Source organism: Echinops telfairi, unplaced genomic scaffold (genome assembly GCF_000313985.2).
Source record: "Echinops telfairi isolate 266 unplaced genomic scaffold, ASM31398v2 ScPeMD7_23;HRSCAF=83, whole genome shotgun sequence".
Classification (NCBI taxonomy): domain Eukaryota; kingdom Metazoa; phylum Chordata; class Mammalia; order Afrosoricida; family Tenrecidae; genus Echinops; species Echinops telfairi.
The window spans coordinates 59269649-59277792 of record NW_022103920.1 but is presented as its reverse complement, the minus strand read 5'-3'; positions in this window follow the sequence as shown (position 1 = coordinate 59277792).

Sequence of the window (8144 nt, the reverse complement as noted above, 5' to 3'; positions counted from 1 at the left end):
CCAGGGGATTCAGGGTGTCTAGGCTACTTCTGAATGTAGCCATAAATGGTAGCAGTTCATTTTTTAGTATCATCAACATATGTATGTATCTGACCCATCTGTGAACCAATCCTTCATTTTTGCCTTTTCTCCCAGTTAATCATCCCCATGGGCATGAGGAAGAGTCCAGAGTGCAACTGCTTTAGGTGTGGTAGGAATATGCATTACTATTGATGTAAATATTTGTGACCTTAGGATCTGCTCAGGTATGACTCTGACATAATTTCCATCTCTCCACAGATTGCTATTGCCCTCACTTGACTTCAACACGTCATTGAATCCGATAGTAACAGATTTCAATGGGAGATGCTGGTCACGGAACAACTTGATACCCCATCAGCAAGCATTTCGTTTTTCAAACATCAAGCCATTCTCCATCTCTAGCTTGGCATTACTGCAGAATCTTATAGAATCTGCAATGAGTCTTCCCTCGCATGCCTTGCTAGAGACCCCAGTTAGCATTTTTGTCAACCTTGGATCCATCCAGCTCATCGGATCTGCTGGATCGCCAAGTCTGAAGAACGAAATAAATGATACCACCATCTGAATCTCCATGGAGCTTTTCAAGAGAAAGCTTCTTTTCAATCAATGGAGCCTAGTCTATATGCTGGCTTAGATCTTGAAATGAAGTACAGGATCATAATTTTCCAATGCAATTGCTAATATCAACTCTTGATCTTTGTAGATATGTGAGTTTGATTATATTTGTCACCCTTCGGTTGCGTATTGATGGCCCATGTACCTTATCCCTAGGAACGCTATGGTCTTTTATCCATAATTCTCTTGTTGTTGTTGTTCTGGTTTGCTTCATGATTATTCTAGATTCACTTTGGTTTTCTCATTTTAGTGATGCCCCTTGGATTATGCCACTCCAGAATGCTATCATTCCTAGTGATACTGGAGCCCAGTTCTAGGGCAGAATCTCCTACTGTGAAGCCTGGTCCTCAGTAGACAGCCACCACCAAACTTCTAACATACTGGTGTCCCCTTTACCAGTGCACGCCATAATGTGCAAAGCAAAGATTATCCTCTGGCTAACTTCAAAAGGTCAGAGTCAAAAGGTGGGATATCGTAAATTAAGTGCATTTGAACTTTAGTTAAGTATCCCCAAGTCATTTGATAATTCTTCAATACTCTGCCAAGGCAGATCTGACATTTCTATATATTTTACTGTAAGACTAGTGATACCCCAGCCAGGACTTTAACCCAAAGTTTAAGTGTCCACTTAGCAGTAAGATTTCCCTATTCAAACTTATACTCTGCCCTATTTCACATCCCCATTCCGTGCCCTGAAGGTAGACTCCCACAGGTGTTACCAAAATAAAAGACAAGCCTGTCACTTCTCTGAATATCTACCTTCAGGCTATATTCTCTACCTCTGTCTACACTGGGAAAGAGTCCTGGTGGTGTAGTGGTTATTTGTTGGGCTGCTGCGGTCTACATGATCAGGAGTTCAAAACCACCAGCAGCTCTGTGGGAAATTGGATGTTTTACTCCTGTAAACAGTTACAGTCTCAGAAACCCACAAGGGGGTCACTATGTTGGTTCAATGGCAGGGAATTTGGTTTTTGTTTTTGTTTTGTTTTATCTAACCCTACCTGTTGGCTAAAGGGCAATGAGAGGTTTTAAGGGTATATCTCACAAAGAACAAGTATCATCTTGTTTGCAGTAAAATGTCTATTCGACCTCTTGGCGAGGAGAAACCACCAGTCTCTAGGAAAAAAGAGAGGAGCTGAATCTGTCAGCCCCTAGGGCTCTGAGGAATTCAGATGGCAAGATTCTCATCTGCCCCAGATGGCAAGCTCCACTCTTCCTATCACAGCCCTCACTGGCATACGCCACTTTTAAAGGTGGCACGTTTACTCTTCTGTGTAGCCCTTCTACAAGTAAAATTAAATGCTGTCCTGAAGCTTAGAAGATAAAGAGTTCTTCAAATACTGTCCTTCCTGTAGGCCTTTCAATTTTACAGCCTGCCCTGAGTTTATAATTGGATAATATGAATCCATCTTTTTTCCCCAAACTCCTATAATCCAATCCCTTTATTAATAATTATACTACCCTCCTAACAACACCCAAGTGCCAAAGCTATAGCATAAATCAGTGCTTTACCTTTATTGATTTCATCGCAGCCCTGATGAATCTTAATTACTGGATGCTTGTACCTCTCTGGGGCCATCACAAGCAAACCTAGCAAGTCATACAGTTCTCACCACGGCCTGAAAATATCTAGGATACCCATGCAGGGGACCTGTGCTCTGTGGCTGCCTCTGGTACCAAGTGGATTAGCCTGAGGTCTTTTCCCTCACTTCCCCCCTTGGAAAAGAGAGTGCACAACAAAAACTTGAGTAAAGATAGTTTATTGTGGATGTGAGCTCAAGGGAGAGAAATTGGCACTGCAGATGATAGTAAAAGAGGAAATGATGGAAAGCCGAGATAAGAAGGTGTGAGCACATTGGTCCTCATTCCTGCCATGATAACACTCCATGGAGCCGAGAGACTGCAACAAAAAGTTGTCCTGAGGGCTGGAAGGGAAGGATATTTCCCCAGCAGTTCTGTAAAGAAACAAAACCAGGACATTTATGATTTGATAGATAAATATAATTTATGATTATATATATATGAAGATAGATATACACAGCATAAAGGAATATAATGGCTAATTAGTCCACACAGCAGTACAGAGGGGTCAGTCAGTTCAACTCACTTCCGTGGAACAGTTAATATACTGGAAGTCCTTCAACTCACGAGGGCTGCTGGGTCCAAGGTCAAGGAAGCAGACAGCCAGCAGGGCAGGTCACCAACAGTCAGCAGCTCCAGAGCTTTGTGAAGCAGGCCTGGATGGGATATCAAACTCAAACAATGCAAGACAACAGGATCCAACAGCCCCAAGCTCAGTGATGTATATACACCAGTAGCAAGTCTTGAAGGAACCTTGAGCTCTAGAGACACGATCCACGGGGTGAATGTCCCACAGGCAGTGTAGCTTACAAGTTGAGGCAGAGAACTAGCTAAAGCAGCCGCATACTAGTCTGATCACCAGAGAACAAGAGAGAGAGGTAGGGCATGCCGACCATCCAACCAAACCATTAACCATGGCCCGTGAACAGTATACAATCTCACATGTGGCCATTTCTCCTTCCAAGCAAATTGAACGGCCAAGTGCACTGCTTGAAGTTCTGCCCATTGGGAGGATATCCCTTCACCACTGTCCTTGAGGGAGATCCCAGAAAGGGGCTGTAGTGCTGCTGTTGTCCACTTACGAGTGGCACCTGCATATTGTGCAGACCCATCAGTAAACCAAGCATGACTTTTCTGTTCTTCAGTTAGATTATCATAAAGAACTCCCCAGGAGGCCATAGGTGCAGACTGGGAGAAGGAAGGTAATGTGACAGGAGTGGAGACTGTGGGCATTTGGGCCACTTCTTCATGCAGCTTACTTGTCCCTTCAGGTCCTGCTTTGGCCCGATTGCATATATACCACTTCCATTTAACAATGAAGTGTTGCTGTGCACGTCCAACTTTATGATTCCATGGGTCAGACAATACCCAGTTCATGATGGGTAGTTCAGACCAAGTGGTGACTTGGTGGCTCATGGTGAGGCATTCAGTCTCCACCAAGGTCCAGTAACAGGTCAAAAGCTGTTTTTCAAAGGGGGAGTAGTTGTCTGCAGAGGATGGCAGGACTTTACTCCAAAATCCCCACGGTCTACGTTGTGATTCACCAATAGGGGTCTGCCAAAGACTCCACCCTGTATTTTTATCTACAACTGACACTTCAAGCACCATCGATCAGCTGGATCATATGGTCCCAGTGGCAAAGCAGCTTGCACGGCAGCCTGAACCTGTTGAAGAGCCTTTTCTTGTTCTGGGCCCCTCAAAACTGGAGGCTTTTCATGTCACTTGATAAATAGGTCAAAGTAGAACACCCCAGTGAGGGCTTTGTTGCCTCCAAAATCCGTAGAGGTCCACTAGGCGTTGAGCCTCTTTTTTAGTCATTGGGGGCACCAAATACAATAGCTTACCCTTCACTTTAGTAGGAATATCCCGACATGCCCCATACCACTGGACCCCTAGAAATTTTACTGAGGTGGAGGGTGCCTGAATCATCGTTGGGTTAATTTCCCAACCTCCTGTACGCAGATGTTGTACCAATGAATCTAGAGTCTTTGATACATTCTCCTTAGTAGGTCCAATCAACATAATGCCATCAATATAATGGACCAGTGTGACATTTTGTGGAATAGATAGGCGATCAAGTTCCCTTCGGACTAAATTATGGCTTCTGGTGGTCCTTTGAGACTGGTATTGAAAAGAGGGCATTAGCCAGATCAATAGCTGCATACCAAGTACCAGGAGAAGTATTAATTTGCACAAGCAATGAAATCACATCTGGAATGGCAGCTATATTTGGAGTCACCACCTGGTTAAGTTTACAATAATCGCCTGTCATTCTCCAGGATCCATCTGTCATCTTTAAAAGCCAAATAGGTTAGTTAAACTCATGCATGTCCAATCAACAGAGAGCAAGAGAGAAAGGCGGGGCAAGCTATTTATTTCTTTGCCCTCTAATCAAACTGTGACCTTATTAATCCCACATGTTTCTATTGTCCAGGTGGGTGCACTAAATCTACCTATCACAAATTCCTATTCTCTATTGGTCAACACCTGTCCATATATTTGTTCTCCTCCGCTATGTTGAATTGTGACTTCTTTTCTTGGTCAATCGACATATTTATTTATTTTACAGAAGCTCTTCCACAGATTGTTAAGTTCCTCACATTTCTTGAGGTTTCTTAGTCATTCGTGCATGTGTGAGGCTGAATTCCGTCGAGGTAACCTTGTGGATTTTGCATCAGAGAAGTGTTGGAGCAGAAAGTGAGTGATATGCTTACACTTAGGTGACAAACTACCAGGTCATCTGCAAAAAAGTGGTTGCCACAGCCCTCGCTGTGATAAAAGATAAGCCACAAAGATGTAAGAAAACAAATTGGATGTTTCCACTAGAAAGGCTGCAGGCAACTTGCTTATTCATCTAGCTGATTATATAATTTCAACTTCATAGCATGGTATATCATATTGTATTAATTTGCCCCAGGATGAAGTCAAATCTAAAGACTCAGTATTGGACTGACATTAGGACCTAAGAGTTTAATCTGTAGAAGTCAACAATTTATGTATTGTGGTTCCTAACTGGCCTATACTCATATAATTTCCTTTTAAAACAATGTTTGACCATTGGCTAAACTAATGACACTATCAACATGTAGTGGTGTGTATTGGACTACTAGCCACAAGGTCAGAGGTTCCAAGTGACCAGCCAGCTCCTCAGACTAAGGATGAAGCATTCTGCTCCTGTAAAGATGGACAGTCTCATACCTAGCAGAGGGATTCTGGGGAGGAGATGAGTCACTCAGGGTTTAGTGTAGCAATAATGAAACCCACAACCTTCCTCTAGTTCTTAAACGCTTCCTCCCCCCAACTACCATGATCCCAATTCTACTTTGCAACCCTGGTTAGACCAGAGGATGCACAGCGGTACAGAAGGTAACTGGAAACACAGGGGATCTAGGACAGATGAACCCCTCAGGACCAGCGGTGAGAGTGGCGGGGGAGGGAAGGGGGGATGGAAAGGGGGAATCGATCATAAGGCTCTACATGTGACCTCCTCTCTGGGGGATGGGCAACAGAGGGGTAGGTGAAGGGAGACACCGGGCAGTGTAAGATAGGATATAATAATAATTTATAAATTATTAAGGGTTCATGAGGGAGGGGTGATGGGGAGGGAGAGAGAGGGGAAAAAAAGAAAATGAGCTAATTCCAGGAACCCAAGCAGAAAGCAAATTTTGAGAATGATGAGGGCAACAAATGTATAAGTGTGCTTTATACAATTGATGTATGTATGGATTGTGAGGTATTGTATGAGCCCCAATAACATGATTTGAAAAAAAAAGAAAGATGGACAATCTCACAAAGTCACAGGGACAGCTCTGCCCTGTCTGTTGGCTTGCTCTGAGTGAGCCCTCAGGGGGGTGATTGGCAATGTTCTCTAACATAAGCTGACAATAATGTTTCTAAGGTGAACTGGAGATATATATATACCATAGACATAGGAATAGATTTGGGGCTTACATTTAATTCTAGCCCTGATCTAAACACAATTCGTTTTTACGGGTTCTATAGCAAAGTTTGGTGAAGAAACTAGATGGTGTCCGATTATCAGAAGGAATAGCATATGGGGTCTTAAGGGCTTGTCTTCAAACAAGCAGCCATCTAAATTACGTCAACATGGAAGAAGCACACCCACCTGTGTGAACCAAGCATTGTAAATAATAAAATCCAAATCTGAAGGAGGGAGTGGTACCAAAGCTTAAATTGTGAACATCTGGTTACAGAAGACTATAGATCACAGTGGAAACCCCAAAGCCATTTGCAGTGTCCATACATGGATTAAGCCTCCTGTGAATCCCCTCTGACCATAGTTAAGGAATGTGGGCAGCCTTGTTATCAGACAGCATGCAGTTAGGTTAAATTTTAATACTGTATCATTTTATATCCCTTCTGATCCATTTTAAATTTGCTCTCGTTTTTAATATTTTCTGCTTTCTTTTCTATTGAGATCTTTCTGTGTTTTACTTTGTTATTGTTGTTAGGGTTTTGTTTTGCCTTTAATGTTTTCCTGTAGATGAAATCCAGGAGGGGTAAATCTGTAGAGCCAGTAACTGGATGAATGCTTCCTTGGGAGCATGACAGAGGAGGCCGAGGGGACATGGAGAATTAATAACAATGAGTGCAAGAACAAAAAAATGTTCTAAAACTGATTGTGGTGGTGATTATACAACTCTTCTTGATATGATCGAACTATTAAATTGTATTATATATGAATTTTATGCCAATAAAACTGTTAATACAATTTTAGAAGATACCTGAAATTTTAAAAAGAAAAGCTAAAGACAAAAAGTTCATAAATTCAACCACATTGAAGTTAAGAACTTTATCATCCTAAACTATATAAAGACTAGTTAAAATCTTAATGATATTTGTAACCCATTGAGAGCTTAACAAAATGCTGAAAACAATTTGATTTAAAATATATGCAAAAGAATTTAACAGGAATTTCATTAAAGGGGAAGCATAAATAGGCTTAGATTTATGAAAAAAATGTGCAACCTCATAAATATTGAGAGAAAGGTGAATTAAAACCTCATGCTATAACTTCACCCTTGATTGGTAAACATTAGAACGTTTCATCTTTCTAATGCCATCTGGCTGACTTCAAGCCATTGTGACCCCACTGATTCAGAGTGGAAGTGCACACCAAGACATTTTCATAGCGATGAGCTTCTGAGACTGGTTCGGATGCTCCTCATTCCACCTGCCAACCTTTCTGTAAGGAGCTGAGTTAGGAACCGAGCTCATCATTTGAACCACCCAGGGACTCCAAGGGACACTAACCCACTGCTGATGGAAGAGTGTACCTGTAGAACTACACAAAAAAAGGTACTTTCGCATGATTCCGTCACACTGATACTGTGCAGACTGGGTTGTTAATGTTATGTGCCTTAGACTCAATTCCTCCTTATATTGACCCCGCGTACAACTAAACCAAACCGTGTCCAGTCTGCGCCAGCCTCACCACCATTGATGCGGTTACTGTGTCACTCTCATTAAACCTCTACTTTACCAAGCATGATGTCTCTCCAGGAACTGGTCCCTCTGATAACATGCCCACAGCACATGAGACAACGCCTTGTCATTCTTACTTCCAAGAAGTATTCTGGCTGTCCTTCTCCCAAGACGGGTGTGTTTGTGCTCCTGGCAGTTCCTGGTCCATTTAATATTCTTTTCCAACACCAGCTTACTCATTGTCTGTCTTTTTCACATGCATGAGGCGATTGAAAAATTCTATGATGTGAGTCAAGCACACCTTAGTCTTCCAAGTGACATTTTTGCTCTTTTTAGACAAGATGTTTTGCAGCACATCTGCCCAATGCTCGACTTCGGCTACAATGGGCATTAGTTGTGAAACCAGGTGAGAGGAAACCTCAACATCTGCGATATTTTCTGTTTACCATGATGTTGCTTACTGGCCCGCTTGTGAGGACTTC